This window comes from Alligator mississippiensis, chromosome 7 (genome assembly GCF_030867095.1).
Source record: "Alligator mississippiensis isolate rAllMis1 chromosome 7, rAllMis1, whole genome shotgun sequence".
Lineage (NCBI taxonomy): Eukaryota > Metazoa > Chordata > Crocodylia > Alligatoridae > Alligator > Alligator mississippiensis.
In genome coordinates this window covers 78979591-78997955 of record NC_081830.1, presented here as the reverse complement: position 1 = coordinate 78997955, position 18365 = coordinate 78979591, and the positions used below count along the sequence as shown (strand labels likewise).

Genomic DNA, 18365 nt, shown 5'->3' with positions numbered 1-18365 from the left:
GTGTGTATGAAAGAGAGACTGAAAGGGGACTCGAGATAGATAATAAGACAGCCAGTCTTTCACTTATGAGGCCTCTGGTTTAATAGATTCATAGATGTTAGGGTCAGAAGGGACCTCAGTAGATCATCGAGTCCAACCCCCTGCCCTAGGCAGGGTCAGATGACCCCAGCCAGGTGCTGTCCAGTCTCCTCTTGAAGACCCCCAGGGTAGGGGAGAGCACCACCTCCCTTGGAAGGCCATTCCAGATTCTGGCAGCCCTTACTGTGAAGAATTTCTTTCTAATGTCCAACCTAAATCTGCTCTCCATCAATTTGTGACAATTGTTCCTAGTTACTCCAGGGGTGTCCTAGTAAATAGAGCATCTCCTATTCCCTGTTGCCCTCCCCTGTTGAATTTATAGGCAGCCACAAGATCACCTCTCAGCCTTCTCTTGCTTCAGGGCTAGCAATCCTCATTTTTGGGATAGAATATTTTTTAGGCTTTCTTCTTTGTCTTCAAATTTGAATTGCTATTCACCCTTCGCAAGAAAACCTACCCCAGTGATGCTTGAGGCACAGCTAGCAAGTCTGTGATTAAACATTGATTCCTGACACAATTAAGCATCTCTTCTTTCTGCAACTCTGAAAAGATCTAAGAAATAAGGCAGGCACTTTTTTGCAACTTGGAGGCTTGTGGCTGATTCCCTTATGCCTTTTGCTTGTTTTACTGTGTTGTATCTCCAGTTTCCTCAATGGACTTATTTCAGTGCAAGCTTGGGATTCAGACCCTTTTTTCCATTCCATCTTCGCCTTTTACTGTTCTTATGGAAATATGTTATTGTTGGAAGCACATGGAAACATGTAAGGTTTCTGTCTATGATAATGCAAGTGTCTTTCTCTCTTTTGATTATGTTACATATTTTTGCATCTAGTGGATTGACTGGTAGAAAAAAAAACTTAGCAAACTAAAAAGGTTTAAAAAATTCACTAAACATTATTTAGTTCTCTTCTGTGATCTGACCATTGATATTATCCTCTTGTTGCTAGGAGACCTCTTCATATGGAGAGAAAAAAGATGAACCATGAGTTGTTGTCATGATGTGCCAGCAAAATACCCATAGGCTATATTAAAGGTGGTGCATCTTATAAGTAATGCATTTAAAGTGGTGGTTGGCCGAAGTCTGGTCAGGTAACAAGAATACAATGTATATAAGTAGTTTAAAATTTCCCCATTTACCTCTTCCCCCCTGCCCCCCCCCCCCTTCCCCATGTTGCAATTGTCAATCAGTTATTTTTGGATAAGTATTGTATAAGAAACTGAGCCTCTGTGGATTTGGGGGCATACCAGTGCTCAATGAAGTTGATTCAAATCTTCACGTTGGCTTTAGTGGCCATGGGAAAAGTGGCCCCTAACACAGAGAGTGGGTGGCCTTTCAAAGCAGTTTGGGGGCCTGTTCTTTTTTGATTCACTGAATCAGTTTTGTACCATTGTACTCCTGATTTACATAGGTATAGCTGAAATGAGCATCTGGCTCCAGGACAAGAAGCTATATTTGTGAGCTGATCCAGATGTTGTAGAGAGGAGTCATTCCATTGTCTTCAGTAGAGACAATAATATGCAGTCAATAAATGACCAGTTTTAGAGTTCTTTGTTTCTCCTTTTCATAGAATACCCTCAGTGGATGGTAAGGGGTTCATTCATTTTACCAATTATTTGGTGATTTCTTAATAGTTATGTTACCTGGTGGCTGAATCTCCAATTCGGTGGCCAAATCTTTGAATCTGAATTGAATCAGGAAACCCTTTAATCTCTCTGAATCGAATCAGAACCCTCCAAATTGTTTTGGAGAGATTTGGAAAGATTCCATGATTTAGATATAGACACAACTTAAAATGTTTTTTCGACATACCACAAGGTACTAGGCAGCTTGTGTATACTGCGATGGTGGGGCAGATGGAGTGTCCCACAGGAGCATGGGGGGCTCTCCAGTGTGCTCGGCAGCAGACCCAGAAGTGGACCAGAAGCACTTCTGGTCTACTTCCGGGTCTGTCAGGGAGCATGTGGGGGCCTCCCCAACCCTCCACTCAGTGACAAGTACCTCCTGGGTCTGGGGGGGGGGCACTTGGGGTCCCCCCGCAGCCAATCACTGAGCAAGGGAGGCGGAGAGGGAGCCCCCAGCATGCTCCCCGGCAGTTCTGGAAGTGGACCGGAAGTACTTCTGGTCCACTTCCAGGTTTGCCACCAAGCATGCAGGGGGCCCTCCCACTCTCCCATGGGATGCTCCATCTGTCCCAGCATCACAGCGTTCATGAGCCATGCCTGGTACCTCGAGGTATGTAGAAAAAACATTTAAAGCTATGTCTATGGCCAAATCACTGATTCTCCGTATCAGATCAGTCAGATAAGGCTGAATTGAATCGGGGACAGTGATCTGAATCACTGAATTGAATCACTGTCCCTGATTCAGGTCGAATCCAAATTGAATAGGGCTCATTTTCCACACCCCTAGTAAATGAGTTCATGCGTTTGATGCCCATATTTGACGTGTACTAGCTGTGATTAGTTGTGTTCTGCTTCTGTTCCCTTATCAGATAACATTACTTAGGGGGAGGTTTGGATTAGCCATGGGGACTTTGAAATACTCAGGGAGAGATAACAGCTTGGAGAAGGGACAGGGACATGTAGAAAATGTTAAAACCACCTTCTTCTCAGGACTACATAGACATTGCCTGAGGAATAATTCCTAGAAAAATTGCTACTGCAGAATTTATTGGCTGGGTGCAGAGTTCATATTTAATTTTTTCTTGTCATATTACACATAATAATTGCATTTGTGAGTGCTCTCCTCATGAATGTACAACAGGCCCAAATCTGGCTCATTTAATTTCTGGCACAATTCTGGTGCCAACTTCTGGAATGCTATATTAACTTGCTTGCCTCTTTCTAGGTAAAATATACCCCGTGTGTCATCTGTACTTGTTTGTGTGAGTCTAGAGGTAAACAGCCACATTTTACCAGAGAGGGAAACCATCTACATTTTAAGTCATTTATCCTCACTTGTTAGTTAAAATGAAACTGTATCTCACAGGAAGCAAAAAGAATGCAGATATAAGCATGGGGAAAATGAGATTAATTTTTGAATATGGGTAAATGCTCTGCGAAAACTTGCTGGTTGTTATTCCTTTACAAAGCACAAAGATGCATCAGCTGCCCACACGACGCAGATAAACTGATCCTATGATAAATGGACACAAGAGGAAACTTCAAGTATTGTGCATAGTGGAACCATAGGTAGGTCAGAAAGCCATGGCAATGAAGAGCTAGAAGCTATTGTTTCATTAAGCCCCTGCACCAAGGCACGATTAGTTAGGTTATATAAACATCTGTCAGGGAAGTCCAAGTAATCCTGCCTCAGTCAGAAGTTATATAATCTGTACTTCAAAAGCCTCCAATGAAGGAGATTACAAAATAGTCATAGGTATAGTCTGTCCTGGTACTTCACTATCATTCTCTTTAAGAAGTTTTCCTAATGTCAAGCTTAAATCCTTTTATTTTTGCTGATTTCTTCTTGTCCTTCCTCGCACTAGATGTGGAGAACCATTGTCCTGTTATGGAAACCTTTAATGAGGGAAAGACGGCTATCACATTTTTCAAACCTGTGTTCTTGTTGCTTTCTTCTGGACACTCTCTCATTTGTCTACACCTTTCTTAAAGTGTGGTGACCATAATATACATCATAATTTCTTTTTGAGTATTTATGAGCCAAGACCCCTTTAAGGTCAGTCATTTTAACCTACGGAAGCAGGCAAGACTCCTTTATAGGTTTCTTAATTGACTCATCAAGGTTATGTACAATCATTAAAGATTTCATAGACATTAGGGCTGGAAGGGACCTTGGGAGATCATCTAGTCCAGCCCCCTGCCCCAAGGGCAGGAAGTCAGCTAGGGTCAAAGGATCCCAGCAAGATAAGTGTCCAAACTCTTCTTAAAGGAGTCCAGAGTAGGTGCTTGCACCACCTCTGGAGGGAGCCTATTACAGGCCTTGGGGCTCGGGCAATAAAGAAGTTTTTCCTTATGTCCAGCCTAAAATGGTCTTGAAGGAGTTTGTGACCATTGGTCCTTGTCATCCCTTGGGGTCCTCTGGTAAACAGATGTTCCCTCAGATGCTGATACACACCTCTGAGGTACTTATAGGCAGCCAACAGGTCACCCCCGAGCCTGTGCTTTTCCAGGCTGAAGAATCCTGTGGCTCTCAACCTCTCGTCGTAAGGCCTATTCTCCTGTCCCCTGATCATGTGCATGGCTCTCCTCTGGACTCTCTCAAGCTTCTCCACATCCTTCTTGAATTGTGGAGCCCAGAATTGGATGCAGTACTCCAGCTGCGGCCTCACCAAGGCTGAGTACAGCGGGAGGATGAGTTCCTGAGATTTCCTTGAGAAGCATCTATGGATGCAAGCCAAAGTTTGTTTTGCTTTACCAGCTGCAACATCACATTGGTGGCGCATGATCATCTTGTGGTTAATCATAACCCCCAAGTCTCATTCAGCCTTGGTGCTAGTGAGCATAGCATTGCTGAACCTCTAAGTGTGCTACGGGTTTGTTTTTTCCCCCAAGGTGGAGAACCTTGCATTTGTTGGTGTTGAATATCATCAGGTTTGTATCAGCCCACTTTTTCAGCCTATCCAAGTCAGCCTGGATCACCTTCCTATCCTCGGGTGTGGATGCTCTACCCCAAAGTTTGGTGTCATCGGCAAACTTGGCCAGTCCACTTCTGACACCAGAATCCACATCGTTGATAAAGATGTTAAAGAGAACAGGTCCAAGGATGGAGCCTTGGGGGACACCACTGGTCACGGAGCACCATGATGATTCACTTCCATCAACCACCACTCTCTGAGTCCAGCCTTGGAGCCAATTCCCCAGCCATCGGACTGTGGATTACATTTAGATTTACTTGGTTAGGTATATGTAAATATTCACTTGTATGGGCATTTGCAGGACTTATATCATCCCCAAAAATGGCCTACCTGTTCTAAGTTAGTTCACCTCCTGATTGTTAACATATTTAATGTGCAACAATAAAGTCCAGAGCTTATTGCACCTGGTAAGCTCCCACATGCACAGTTTACATATGCATTTGGACCATAGCACACTGAGCCAGGTTGGAGCAGCCTTGGCTAGCAGGGAGCCCAGGAGCTCAGCCTGCCAACCCAGGGCTGCTCTGACAAGACCCAGTGTGCTGTGGAGGTGCTGGCTGGGGCACGAGGGTGCTTCAGTGTGGGGCTAGCCAGCAGGCAGCCCCTGCACTGAAGCACCCTCTTGCCCCAGCCAGCTGGGTCAGCATCTACACATGTGCTACTATGCACAAAAAAAGCTCTGCAGCAGGCTAGTACTTGTAAATACAAGTACTACCCTGCTGTGGAGTTTATTAGTTTCCTGTACCCTAATAGGGGTGCATATGTAGACACTGATACATTTACTGCAGAGCTAATTAATCATCTCTGCAGTAAACTTGTCATGTAGATGCTCCCATAAATGATTAACCCAATCTAGTAAATGCCTGCATGCATTCACAGCACAGCCCTGTGGCTGGGAAAGTACATCCATTCATCCCAGCCCTGGGGCTGTGCTGTTCCTACCCTCCAAGCCTGGCCTGGCTTTTAGCCCTCTGACTACCCTCCCTGTAAGACTGGGCAACACCCACCTGTGGCCCTAGCAGCAGCCCCTCCCCACCTCCTGATCCCACCAGCCCATCCTCTTCCCCTGAGTTATTTAACTCAGGCTGCTCGCTTTGTTCCTGGCAGTGGCGAATGCTTGTATGTGCCACTCCTGGCTTAGTTTTAGGTGGCTTAAAGTAGCCCACCTAAAACTTAACCAGGTATGGTGAACACTTGTTCACACCCCAAGATAACAAAGGTCACATGTTTAGACTAATGGACTAATAGGTTTCAGCTGCTGAGGTCTCTCATGTCTTTTGCAGGATACTCCTGTTAACAAATCTTAGAATGAGATTTCCTGTTTCTACTAAAGCATAGTAGATTGATGCATATTTAGTATGTTACATACTGTAGCTCCCAGATCGTTTTCTACTATGCTGCTCCCTAGCTGGATATTTTATCTTTGTGCATTTGGTTCTTCCTTGTGTGTTGCTTTGCCCTGGTCTTTATTGAATTTTGTCATGTTGATTTTTGGACAGTCTCTCCAATTTGTCAAGATTCAGGTTTTGGATTTTTCTTTAGTCTTCCAGCATGTCTACAACTGCCACCATCTTTGTGTCATTCCATGACTGAAAAGGCCCTTCTATGTGCGCACGTAAAGGTGCAATGGGATCTAATGCATGATCCACACAATGGCACCTCCTGGCATACCACATGTGGGAACATCTCACAGCTGATGAGACTGTCAGCCTCAGCAGACTCTCATGGTTTCCAGGGCTGAGAGTCCCATCAGCACCCCCACAGCTGTCAGGGCTTAGAGTCCTGCAGCTGCAAGACTCCTAGCTCTGGCTGCACATGGTGTATCCCTGCAGCTGGGATCCCCATCAGCTGACAGTGCTCCCAGCCAGAGGATAGCTATAAGTTAGTTATAAATTTATTACACATTTTCCAGTTCTAACTTTATAGCCGAACAGACTTTTTATGGCCTGATAGTTAATTTGCATGTGTAGCCAGTCTAAATTAATCGCACAGTTAACTGGTTAACTGAGTAATATATGTAACACATAGAGGGGGGGTCAGAGGTGCTAGAGAGTTGCAACTCTTGTATTGCTAGCCATGCCATGCCAATAAAGTTCCACTCAATCAAACTAATTATGACCCCAGTTAAGAAGTATTTATAATCTAAAACTGTAGTCCTACAAACTGCTCTCTTCCAGGCTGGAACTCTACTGGATTCAATGCAGTAGCTGGAGTCCAGATACCTAGCGACCTTTTAAGTCAAACAAGGAGGTACCTATTGAGTTCAGGCACCTCTAAGTTTAGGTGGCAGATGAATGAAGAGTTTTTTAGTTGGTTTCAGACTTCAGCTTCTAAGTTCTTCCTAAGTTCAGCTGTGAACACATCATTCTTCACTAGATCTAGCCCCTATTCAAGTCTTATAGTTTCTTAGTTGATCATTAGCTGCTCAGTCTTCAGTTTGCCTGGGTTTATGGGAAATCTGAAGCCTGTTAGTCCATCAGTCAGCAAGTGACCTTTATTATCATGGAGAGACAATTAAGGAAACATATAAAGGAATCCTGCCTGGTTTCATAGGACAAACTGACTAACCTTAAAAGGGTCTTGGTTCATGCATGCTCAAGGATCAAATTATAGCGTAAATTATTGTAAATGTAAAACTCAGGTCTGTCTTATTGTATCATTACAGTTCTTTAGTTGAATGGGCAGCACAGGAGATTCAAGGGCTGAGTACAGACAATCAAAAATCCCAAGGCTGAACCAATTCAATCTTTGCAGGTTAGTCTAAGCTGTGTAGTTTGAACTGATAAGCAAGTGAACAGACATCTACTTTTGATGCTGAAAATGCAGCCACATGCCTGCAATGGCACAGGCCATAAGCTGGAAGGCACTAGAGCATGCCTCCCTGCTCAGCTGGAGCAGATGGCTTGGGTCAAGGCCGGCCCATGCACTCTGCAAGGGGTGGGTGAGTTACAGGGGAGGTGCAGAGCATCCTGGGATGCTGGGCTACTGAGTTAACTTGAAACTGGAGAGGATCTGGGACAGAAGTTCAGTAAACCAGTTTAACTTAAATCAGTTAAGTATGATACTACATCCATCCAAGTTCATCTTAAACCGGTTTCAGCTGTTTTGAAAGCTGTTTATGTGCACTGAACTTCTGTTATGTTACAGATTTGAACCAGTTTCCAAGCACTTATAGTGGTTTAAATGTAATTTGTGTCCCTACCCAAGGAGGGACACAAATGTGTGTTCCTAGCCAATGTTCCATTCATGTGCACTCAGCCACAATTGCACATACTGAATATATCATATCAAAAATTAGTAAGAGCAATACTTACATTTATAAATAATAAGGGTATATGGAATAAAAAATGTAACAGTGTGCTTGAATTAATGCTGCCAGAGCAATCTTGACTACAAGAATATTTTAAGTGCTTGATTTTGCTTATGTGTTACACTGAGTGTTTTTTTCCTTTTCACATTTTAACTACTAGTATGACAAGAATATGCAAGCTGCCTTGTTTTGTATTTATCTTTTTTTTGCCTTTCTGTACAAGAGCAAGGAAATCATAGTAAAACTGGGGAGTAATTAGTGCCATTTATGGTCTGTATTAGAAATATGCATCTGTGTTGGATTGTTTTTCACCAATATATTAAATTGTTGTTTTTTTCAGGCCTTGTGGCTTTTGTGGTATTCAAGTCTTTCCATACTTATTCATAGATTATAAGGGGCTGGAAGGGACCTTGGAAGATCGTCGGGTCCAGCCCACTGCACCAGGCAGGAAAGACAACTGGGGTCAAGCGACCCCAGCATGGTGACTTCCCAGTCTCCTCTTGAAGATTTCCAGGGCAGGTGATCGCACCACCTCTGGAGGGAGTTTATTCCACAGTCTGGACACCCTAGCTGTGAAGTTTTTCCCCTATGTTGAGCCTGAAACGGTCTGCCAGGAGTTTGTGACCATTGCTTCTGGTATTCCCCAAGGGTGCCCTGGTGAACAGTTGTTCACCGAGCCATTGATGTATGCCCCTGATGTAGTGGTAAGCTGCTACCAAGTCTCCTCTCAGCCTTCTCTTCTTCAGGCTGAAGCGTCCCAGGTCCCTCAGCCTTACCTCGTATGGTTTGCCATGCAAGTCTCTGATCAAACAGGTGGCCTTTCTCTGGGCTCTCTCAAACTTTTCCATGTCCTTGTTGAAGTGTGGCACCCAGAACTGGATGCAGTACTCCAGCTGCGGTCTCACCGATGCCTTATAACACCTTTAAGTCCTTTTGCATGTTTGATCTTTCATGATCAGTATTTGCAGGCCCTTCCACTGGAATAACATTAACAGATTTCATCAGCACCTTGCTAACTCTCGCAGCCTGATCTTAGTGAGGCTGTTAAATGAATCTGATCTTAAAGCCAGTCTTTTCAATAAACCTCAGAAGCCTTTCCCATGGCTCAGTAATGTTGTCTTTGTTGTATAGCTTTTAAAGCTAGATCTCAGTTCACATCAGTATTCTTAGCCAAGACCATTTGGATATTTTGGGATAAGGTTATGCTTGAGATCTACTTGCAGATGTTTAAAAAACCGTGAGCTTTACCAGAACAAGCACTTTTATCTAAAGTTGATTCAATCAAACTGAAAAAGCCCCACTAAAGTGCCCAATCTATAGAGACGTAAGGTAAGCCAGGCCCAACTAACCTGCTGCCTCTTCTGGGTATGCGTTGGGCTCAGTGCGTGGGCTTTCCCCCAAGACTTTGTTGCTTTTCCCCACCACTTTGATTTGTTATTTTTCCTGTTTGATATAAACTTCAGCCTCTCTAGCTGAGAAATGTAAGATCAAATTGAGTTGGGGTATGCACAAACTTGGAATAGACTAATGCTCCCAAAACCATTTTAAGAGCCATAGTAAATCCCCCAAAAGATCTCCTGTTTATTTGCCTGACTCGCATCAAAATCACCTTTCTGGATTTGGGGTCTTACCTTCCCAAGCAGAATCAAGGTATAATCAGGTTTATAATCAGGTAATTTATTCCAGAAAGTAAACTGTAATTAATGCATTTGAAATGTACCTTTTGTATCCAATGAGCTGTAAATGTTGAAGTTCAGTCTTCTATGTGAATTCATCACTATGGACCAGGCTAAAAGATAAAAACCTGTAGATTAACTGTGCAGGGTGGCCACATCAAGTGAATCTATTAAAGATTCAGAATAATTTCTCATGCATGCAATCCTGTTACCTACTGTGTGAATCGTGAAAATTTAATATACTGTAGATGGGAACTTGGTGAATAGCTTGCAACAAATAATTTATGCAACAAACTTAGCCTCTTTTTCTGCTCAGTGAATATCTGTGAAGAGATCACCATTTCCTCATCTGAAACTATTCAGTGAATCTTTCTGCATTTTTTAATTCCCAGAGGCACAGTGTCTCATAGGCCACTGTGGATAAATGATGATTTTAATGGCAGCTACGCAGCACTTCTGAATCTGACCCATTGACAGAATCATCAGATGGAGATCGATGACTGATTTCAATTCAGTTGCACCCACTTCAAGGCTGATTGTAGTCCTAAGTGGAATGTTATTCTTGCAATTAAAGTATAATGCATCTTTTTTATAAAAATAGAGTACTTTAAGCATGCAATTTACTTGCGATGCATGGCATTGGCATACATAACAGTAAAGCTGTAATGCATTTTTGTAAGGGCTGTTACTTAAATATATGGGTTTCTGATTTTATTTTTCTATCCCTTAAATTACTGTTTTATTTACTAGCAACAACTGGAGAGCCATGAAAACTATATTAAAAAATCCATCTGGGCTAGTGAGTGGTAGAATTCTAAATTACAGTGCTGAAAGACCATATATAAGTAAAGATAAAGGAATAGCAAGGTATTAGGCAAAAAGACACCATCTGAATAAAAGATATGGCTCACCTTGAACCAACTCTTATTGCTGGATTTGCTTTAAATTTTTGTTGTTTGAATGTAATCTACTGAAGTACTGCATGCATTTTTAATTCAGGGGTTTTATCTGGAGATTGTTCAAGCCCACGGCCGAGAGAAGGCAGACATTACATATTTGGATTTTCTGCTTGACTTTGTCTACACATGGCAGGAATCTAAACAGTTCATGTTTTTGAAAGTTTATTCAACCTGGCTTTTTTTTTTTTAAGTCTCTGGTCTTAATGGTTTATGGCAATGGTTCAACTTCTGAACCTTGTTAAACTCTCAAGGCAGACTCAGGGTATGCATCAGAAAATGCTAACTCCTAATTTTCATTCATTTTTTACTATAGAAATATGATAGCACAATTCTTACATTGCAAAGAGCAGAGAGAGACCACAACAAGTTAGAACTGGTTTAATTTTAGGAATTCCTATTTGAAATCTCTGGGTTTATTTTGTGAAACACATCTGCACACCTAACAGTGCTAACATTATGTGGCACACTGGGACACTCTTGAAAGGATCTCAAGGCATCGCAGGGCTCCATGGCACCCTGGTTGAGAATCACTGGTCAGTGGCTCAAAAGCTCCATGATGGGAACATCAACTGAAAGGCGACCTTAAGCAGATTTTGGATCAGATCCCTAACTCCCCTCCCCCCCACCTCTTTTCCTAACCTGATACTTCCTTCACTCTTTCCCTTCTTTCTCTTTTTTCCTTTCTCTTATCCCCAGATTTTACTCCTGCTGCATGGAGAACAGAGATCCCTCTCTTTGAGCTGCCACTTTAAGAACAACAAGTTTGCAATGTTGGCAAAGTGGCCTGAGCATTTTGGCCCAAAGCCAAACAAGGAGGCTGGGGTTTGATCCAAAAGCCAATTTGACCCAACAGACACATCTCTGATTGCATTTTATCTGTACTTTTTTTTCTTTCCTAACGTTCAGAATTTGAGGATTGTGCCTTGGCACTGTTAGTAAAGCTCCTTTTAATAACGCAAAATCTTTAGACTAATCCCCCTTTTCTCTACTGATTTTGCTATTTTCCAGTTAATGATGAATTGGCCTTGCACCGGGGAGGAGGCAGTAGGGGGGCAGATGATGGGGGAGGAAGTGGAGGTTGGGCAGTGGTGGGACAGGTGGTAGGGTTGTCAGATAGTGGGGGGTAGGTGGTGGACAAGTCAGGCAGCTTGCCCCTTGCCCCATGCTGCCTTCCCCCACCCAGGCTTGGGCCCCTGATCTTCCTTCCCTGTCTCCCCACCCGTCAGCCTTGGGCCCCCTGCCTGCATCCCTGTCCTTACTCTTGCTCCTCTTAGGAGCCTCTGGCTCCATGCCAACCTTGGACATGGTGTGTGACCCCAACCCAGCCCAGCAGCAGCAATGCAGAGGGGTGTGTGTGTGTGTGTGTGTGTGTGTGTGTGTGTGTGAGAGGTGGGGGGGGGGGCAGGTAGTCAGGCCCAAAGCCACAGCAGCTGCCTGCCCTGCCAGCACCTTGTACTCAAAACCAAGACAAAGGGCTTTCTTCCCCATGTTAAATAGGAGTGCAGGGGGGCACCTCATACCGGATTCAAATAAATATGGTATATATAGAAATGATGCATACAATCTATTAATTTCATAGAAAGAAGGTAATAGATTGCATGATTAATGACCTTATAAAACTTGGTCAGTACAGCAAATGGATAATAAGATGTGCTTAGAAACACTCAGAACTTTACCACACACTTGAATCTAGAAAGCCACAGGAATAATTACTGATATACACAGCACAACACTCAGAAAGCATGTTAACCTAGAGAACGACAGGTTAAGGAAAGAAATCCAGCAAAGAAACCAGTGGTCCAACAAAATAATATGCTTTAAATACCAACAAAAGCCTGACTAAACCCTTAGGTTTTCTTTTATTCAGTGCTGCTAACTACTTTCATACCTCTTTGTAATGCAAGAAAGGAATTTTCTTTTTCTGTAGAAGAAAAAGTGCCTGTGATATACAAAGATCTCCCACATGAATTTCCACTCCTTAATTTTATAATATCCTATAAACAAATATCCAGGTTTGTCTTGCACTTTTTTGCGCTGGCTAGAAGGTGATAGCTGTGTCCAGTGGCCTGTGCACCTCAATAGCAAACAGGACTGGATTGGCATAAACCCTTATAGTAATAAGGGTGTGAAGCACAGCTCTTTCTAGTCATGCTGTCTCATTGACACGATCATGGTTACAAAAGGGAAAGCTCCTATCATATGCCCCAGGAAAAAGAAATCAAAAGTAAATAAAATATTGCTACAACTAAAAATAGTCACCAAAACCTAACACGGTCATTATTAGAACAGTTATATAAGAGGGAGATTAGGGGCTAGGACCCTTTATCTATACCTATATCATCTCTGGATCTCAATGGCTTTTTAAGTAATCATTATTTTGTGATTCCCTAAATAGTTCTTTCCCCTGTCTGCTGTTTGGCTGCTTTAGCAAAACTACTAACTTGAGCCAGTGTTTGAGGTTTCTGACACTTTTAATATCACTTTTAATATCAGAATCAGCCTGTGCTATTGTTTGGTATTGTGGCTATCTTTAGGAAACACAATTAGTATCATCCTTCCTTTTGTTTCATAGGCATCCTGTCTTCCTCTTGTCTAGGGACAGACATTATACCTAAACTGGTTTAAGTGATCAGAAACTGGTTTAAACCTGTAACAGAACAGATATTCAGTGCACATAAACCAGTTTGAAAATGGCTGAAACTGGTTTGAGATAAACCTGGTTGAATGTAGTATATCAGACTTAGCTGATTTGGCTCAAACAGCTTTATGCAATGTCTGCCCCAGACCCTTTGCTAGTTTAAGCAAAATCAAACTCTCCCAGCATCCCAACATGCTCTCTGGGATGGGCGGGGATCTCTGCTCCAGAACAGGGCTGGCCCCTCCCCTCTGCTCCCTGGCTGCAGCTGCAGCAGAGACTTGCAGGCATAGCAACATCTGCCTGGTTTCCTCCTGCTTTCCTCTTGCTTTCCCCATCGCCTCCCCACTCCCTGCTAAGCAGGGATTCCCCCCATCCCCTTTGCTTTACACAGACACACAGCATTAGCTAGCAGACCACATGCTGGCTACGGTCCACGTTGTGGCAGACAACAAGTGTCGTCTTAGGGCTTTTTGGAGCTAATCAAAGCTCAGCTGGTAATGCCCCTCCATTCCTTCTTTGCTTAAGAAGAGTTTGAACTAATGAGAGAAGCTGTTTGTTTTCTGATGGGGTGATAAATACTGATAACAGAAGTGATAAATGCTCTGTTATGAAGGAGTCGGGGAATACCTCCCTAATCCTGCCGGGCCTGGCCACACCCCCCCTCAGCTCAGCCCTGTGGAAGAGAAGGGAGGGCTGCTCAAGTGCCTGCCACCCCTTCCAGCTTCTAGCCTGAGCCACTGCAGGCATGTGCCTGCATTTCTGGGATGTCTGTGCAGTTACAAAGCGATTCAGCCTAGCCAGGTTAGACTAACTTGCATAGGTTGAATCAATTCAGGCTCAGGCTTTTGAATGTCTGTCCCTAGCCCATAGGGCTAACCCTTTGGGATGATTATGATGTGCTATTTGACGGTACAGGTAATAGAGCTAATACCCAGCCACTTTCTGTTTCAAAGACCCTCCCTTACTTTCAGTGGTGGTAACTATTTGACAGTTCTTTTGGGCATTTATTCTGTTTTGAAGAAATGGGTGCTGAGGTGTGAGGCAAAGTCCTTCCTTGTTCCCTCCCTGAGGGTCTCCTTGGTGGCCTCACAGAGCTGAAATGGGTGCATGGATGACTTAGAGGATGCTGTGGGCTAGCCAGAATGTTTTGGGTTTTGGGTTGCTGTGGTTATGCTGATAGCCATACCTGACCCAGCTAGCTTAAAGCTAATTCAGGTACATTGTACACAAGGTGAGGTTGCTGCAGCGCAGACTTAAAGGGAAATGTTCTAACTTGATGTGATCATCAGATTGGTTTGCCACAACATTCTCATTTCTTTGCCACAAAATATCTACTGCATATGGCCATAGCGGGTGCATCCAGATGTGCACGGACATTTGATTCCCCGGGCACAAGTAGCAGCAGTGCACTTTGCACCGTTGCTACTTGTCCCTGGGGAATGCCCATGCCATGTGCACTTTGGCACACAGCAAGTTGCCCCAGGTGGGTTAGGGGAGGCTGGGGCCAGCACTGGGCTGGCCCCAGCAGCCTTACCTGGGGTCCTGAGGTCCTCCCAGGGCTGCAGCCATGGCAATTCTTCTGTGTGGAGCCTGGTTGGCAGTAGAGCACAGCTCCAGGCAACCTGGCTCCACTTTTCAGCAGCAGGTGCTGGCTGAGTGTGTGTTGCTTCATTTTTTTTCCCCCATGGCTATCCAGGTATAAAAAAAACCAAAAACCCTGCGGCAAAAAAACCCAGCACAGAGCACACTCAGGCAGCGCAGCCTTGCAGCATGGAGAACACCAGAATGTGTACTGTGGGGCGCTACAAACGCCCCCAACATGTGTGCAGCTTGGTAGGTCCTGCAAGCCCTTAGATTTTTGGAGTGAATATTACTGTGTTATTGAGGGGTAAGCAAAGTAAGCTTTCCACCAACCAAATATGCTTCAACGTCCACAGAGTCTTGTAAGTATAGGTTGTTAGGATCTGAGACCATGCGGTTAATGCATTCAGAAAGACAACCATTCATTTTGTCCCTTTCTCTTGGATAATGGAATCTCATTTTTTAAACTTTTATTAAATGTATGCTAACTTGTCCAGTACTGTCATTTACTTCCTTTCTCAAAGGATGATCAGTGTCATGTGCATTTCCCCAGTCGTTTACTATTCAGTGGCTTTGAGAATTTCAGCTACCACGACATCTGGCCTTTTATATCGCATTTCACACTTATATAACAAATTGTGATTCTGTATGTTTCAGACACTATGGTCACAAGCAGTGATCAAACCCAGGATCGTCTATATCAGAAGTATAATGCTTTCTAGCTGAGTCAAGAATAAATTATTTCAATACTGAATATGTATTGGGCTGTTGTATTTGCCAAGCCTGGGATGGGGACGGAGATGGGGCTGGGGACAGGGGCTGAAAACCTTGTTACACCTTATGCTGTGAGCCACATAAATATTGACAGGTGTTAGTGCCAGCTTGGAGTTTGGAGCAATCACACCCTTAGTCTAGAAACCTTCTCTGATGGTCCCCCACCTATACAGCTGTGAGTTGCCACTAGAGGGTTGGTAAGCAGGGGCAGGACTGGGTGCTGTAGCTGTGAGTTGCCACTAAAGGGCTGGTGAGCCAGGACAGGCTTCTATCCCTGCTCCACGGGAAGGATGTGAGAGATCCTAGGATACTGGAAGACTTCAACTTGGACGTCTGTGGACAGTGGCCACACATTAATGGAGCAGGAGCTGGGGAGTGAGGATCAGAGATGATCCTGTTCTGGAGTGATATAACTTTCAGCTGCATAATGAATGCTTGAAATGAATTTCAGGTGTTAATGTGCAGGCAATCCAGGGGTTAAGAGCTCCAGGACCCACCCAATATTACCATGTAACAAGGCCCTGAGACTGAGACAGAGGACCTTGTTGGATTCATTTTGGGTAGCTCCTGGAGCTCTTAACCCCTGAATTGTCCACATGTTAACACCTGAAATTAATTACAAGAACTCATTGTACAGCTCAAAGCTACACCACTCCAGGGCAGGTTTACTTCTGACCTGTGTTACCCAATTTGTGTAAACAACCCCCTCCTTTCTGCTGGCCTGGATTGGGCCCACTTCCCCCCAGATCCCTGCTCACTGCTCCCTCTACCTCTTCCTCCTGCCCTGCTTACTTGTAGCTGCCCATGTTATCTGTCCCTAGGGATCAGGCAGGTAAAGATGAACCTGCCTGCCTGGCCACCACCACCACTGCTGTTCTCTAGGAGGGAGGCTCAACCTGGAGAAGAGCTGCAGCTCGGCAGTGGCAGGGCAGCAGTCAGGCAGGCAGGTTAACCCTTCCCTGCCTGCTCCCCTGAGGCAGACAGCATGGGCAGCCACAAGTAAGCAGTGGGTGGGGGAGGGGAATCCTAAGACGTGGGGGGCAACTGGGAGAGCTGCAGGGGGGGAAGCTGAGAATGGGAGGGGGGTAGTTCTTACCTTTCAGTCCTCCAGGCCCCTGCTGACCTGAACATATAAACTACTCCAAACTTGAGCTAGCACTAACACTGATCAACATTTTGGGGGGTCACAGTATAAGGTGTAACAAGGCTCTGAGACTGACACTATCATAATCCAGCGTATCTTTTTTTTTTTTTTTTAGGAAATTGGCCTTCTACTTTCAGGATAACATTTATGTGATCTAAGCTTCAAATTTACAAAATGGCTGCCTTGAGGGAAATGGTTAGTACTATCTATACTCTAAAGGTACACTGTCAATTTGACTTTTACGCTGTCTAATAAAAGATTCCATGTTACAGTATAGGTCCCCCATATGCTCTGCACTTAAAAAAAATGCATAACCTTTTTTACAATTGTTTTCCTGCTCCTTGGTGATAGTTATTTTGAGATACTTTATATGGGGACCCGTGGAGCAAGAAAACTAGACAATTTAGACCCACTTATCCTAATTTTGCTTTGTGTACATGTCTACTTGTTCTTTACTGGTGTATCTATTTTGTCAGCTTTTGAGTTGTTCCCTTTGGCACTGGTTAAATCTCTTGCCCAACCTAAGTAAACACCCATGAATGAGGTTGATGTTGTCAATACCTGATGATCAAAAAATAGTGAAACTAACTAGACACAAAATAGTTAAATACATCGGCAAACCCATCAGCAAAACAGAGCACCCAACTCAAATCCAGTTATCTCACAAGGTAGGTACAATGCATTCTGAAGAATACGTGATGTTCGGGTTGAGGAGTTTCCTTTAAAATGTGGCCACTGAGCACTGTTTCATGTTGATTTTCTGTCAGAAAAGCATTTAATTACTTTATTTCTTTATAGGAGGATCAATTAATAGGACTCTACAGCAACAGCTGCTTACTGGTTTAGGCTTATATGGTCTGTTACTGAGCCATTTGAATGAAGCTGTGGTAAGAAACTCTGAGGTTTATATAATTACAGTTCCAGGCAGGGCATTGCTCAGTTATTTGACTTTACTAATGCCCTTCACATTCTCAAATCAGTGTTATTGGAGTGTGTGCTATTCTAGGAGAAAGGTGAAATAATGACTATTCTAAGGATTTTTTTCTAATGGTTCTTATTACCTTGTTTAACTCAACTGTTATGTTCTTTCTTGGGTGGGTAGAGTAGGTTTGGCTCATTTTTATTCACTCCAGAAGTGTTAACAATTGCCTCTCCCTTTTATTGGACTCAATGCTGCACTAACCAAGCTTTCTTAGGGAAATTTTGCTGTCTGCTAGCTGTTTCTGGTCTAGAACTTCTATTCTGTAGCCTTGGAAACTCTAGTTTTTCCCCCAAAATCATAGATCCACCCATAGACACTAGTCTTCAGCAACAGCTAAGGTTTGAACTTTAGTTAAGCAAGAAAGGAAAGATGTATCAGCTGAAGATTAGACTATATGCTCTGGAAAAATCTTTTTCTTCATTCTGCCTTTAAAAAACAAGGAGCATATTATATTCCAGGGTATGTTGTATGTGAGAAAATACAGCATTTCAGAAAATACCATCTTCTTGTATCAGCTGAATCTTCCATGCATGGCCTTCTCTGTGTAATGTAATATCTTAAAACATTAACAAATATCACAACGATATCATCTAATGTCATCACGACTCCTGATTTAGATGTATTA

The 18365-nt window shown here is 43.5% G+C and overlaps 1 long non-coding RNA gene across 1 annotated transcript in view; it reads left to right on the top strand.

Annotated features, from left to right (window-relative positions):
• Positions 1-16954, top strand: part of LOC109280958 (uncharacterized) — a 121517-nt gene extending 104563 nt beyond the window's left edge. The window contains exon 6 of the long non-coding RNA XR_009463530.1: positions 16874-16954. This is a non-coding gene — a long non-coding RNA (uncharacterized LOC109280958). The remainder of the gene's footprint in view (positions 1-16873) is intronic.
• Positions 16955-18365: the final 1411 nt, after the last annotated feature.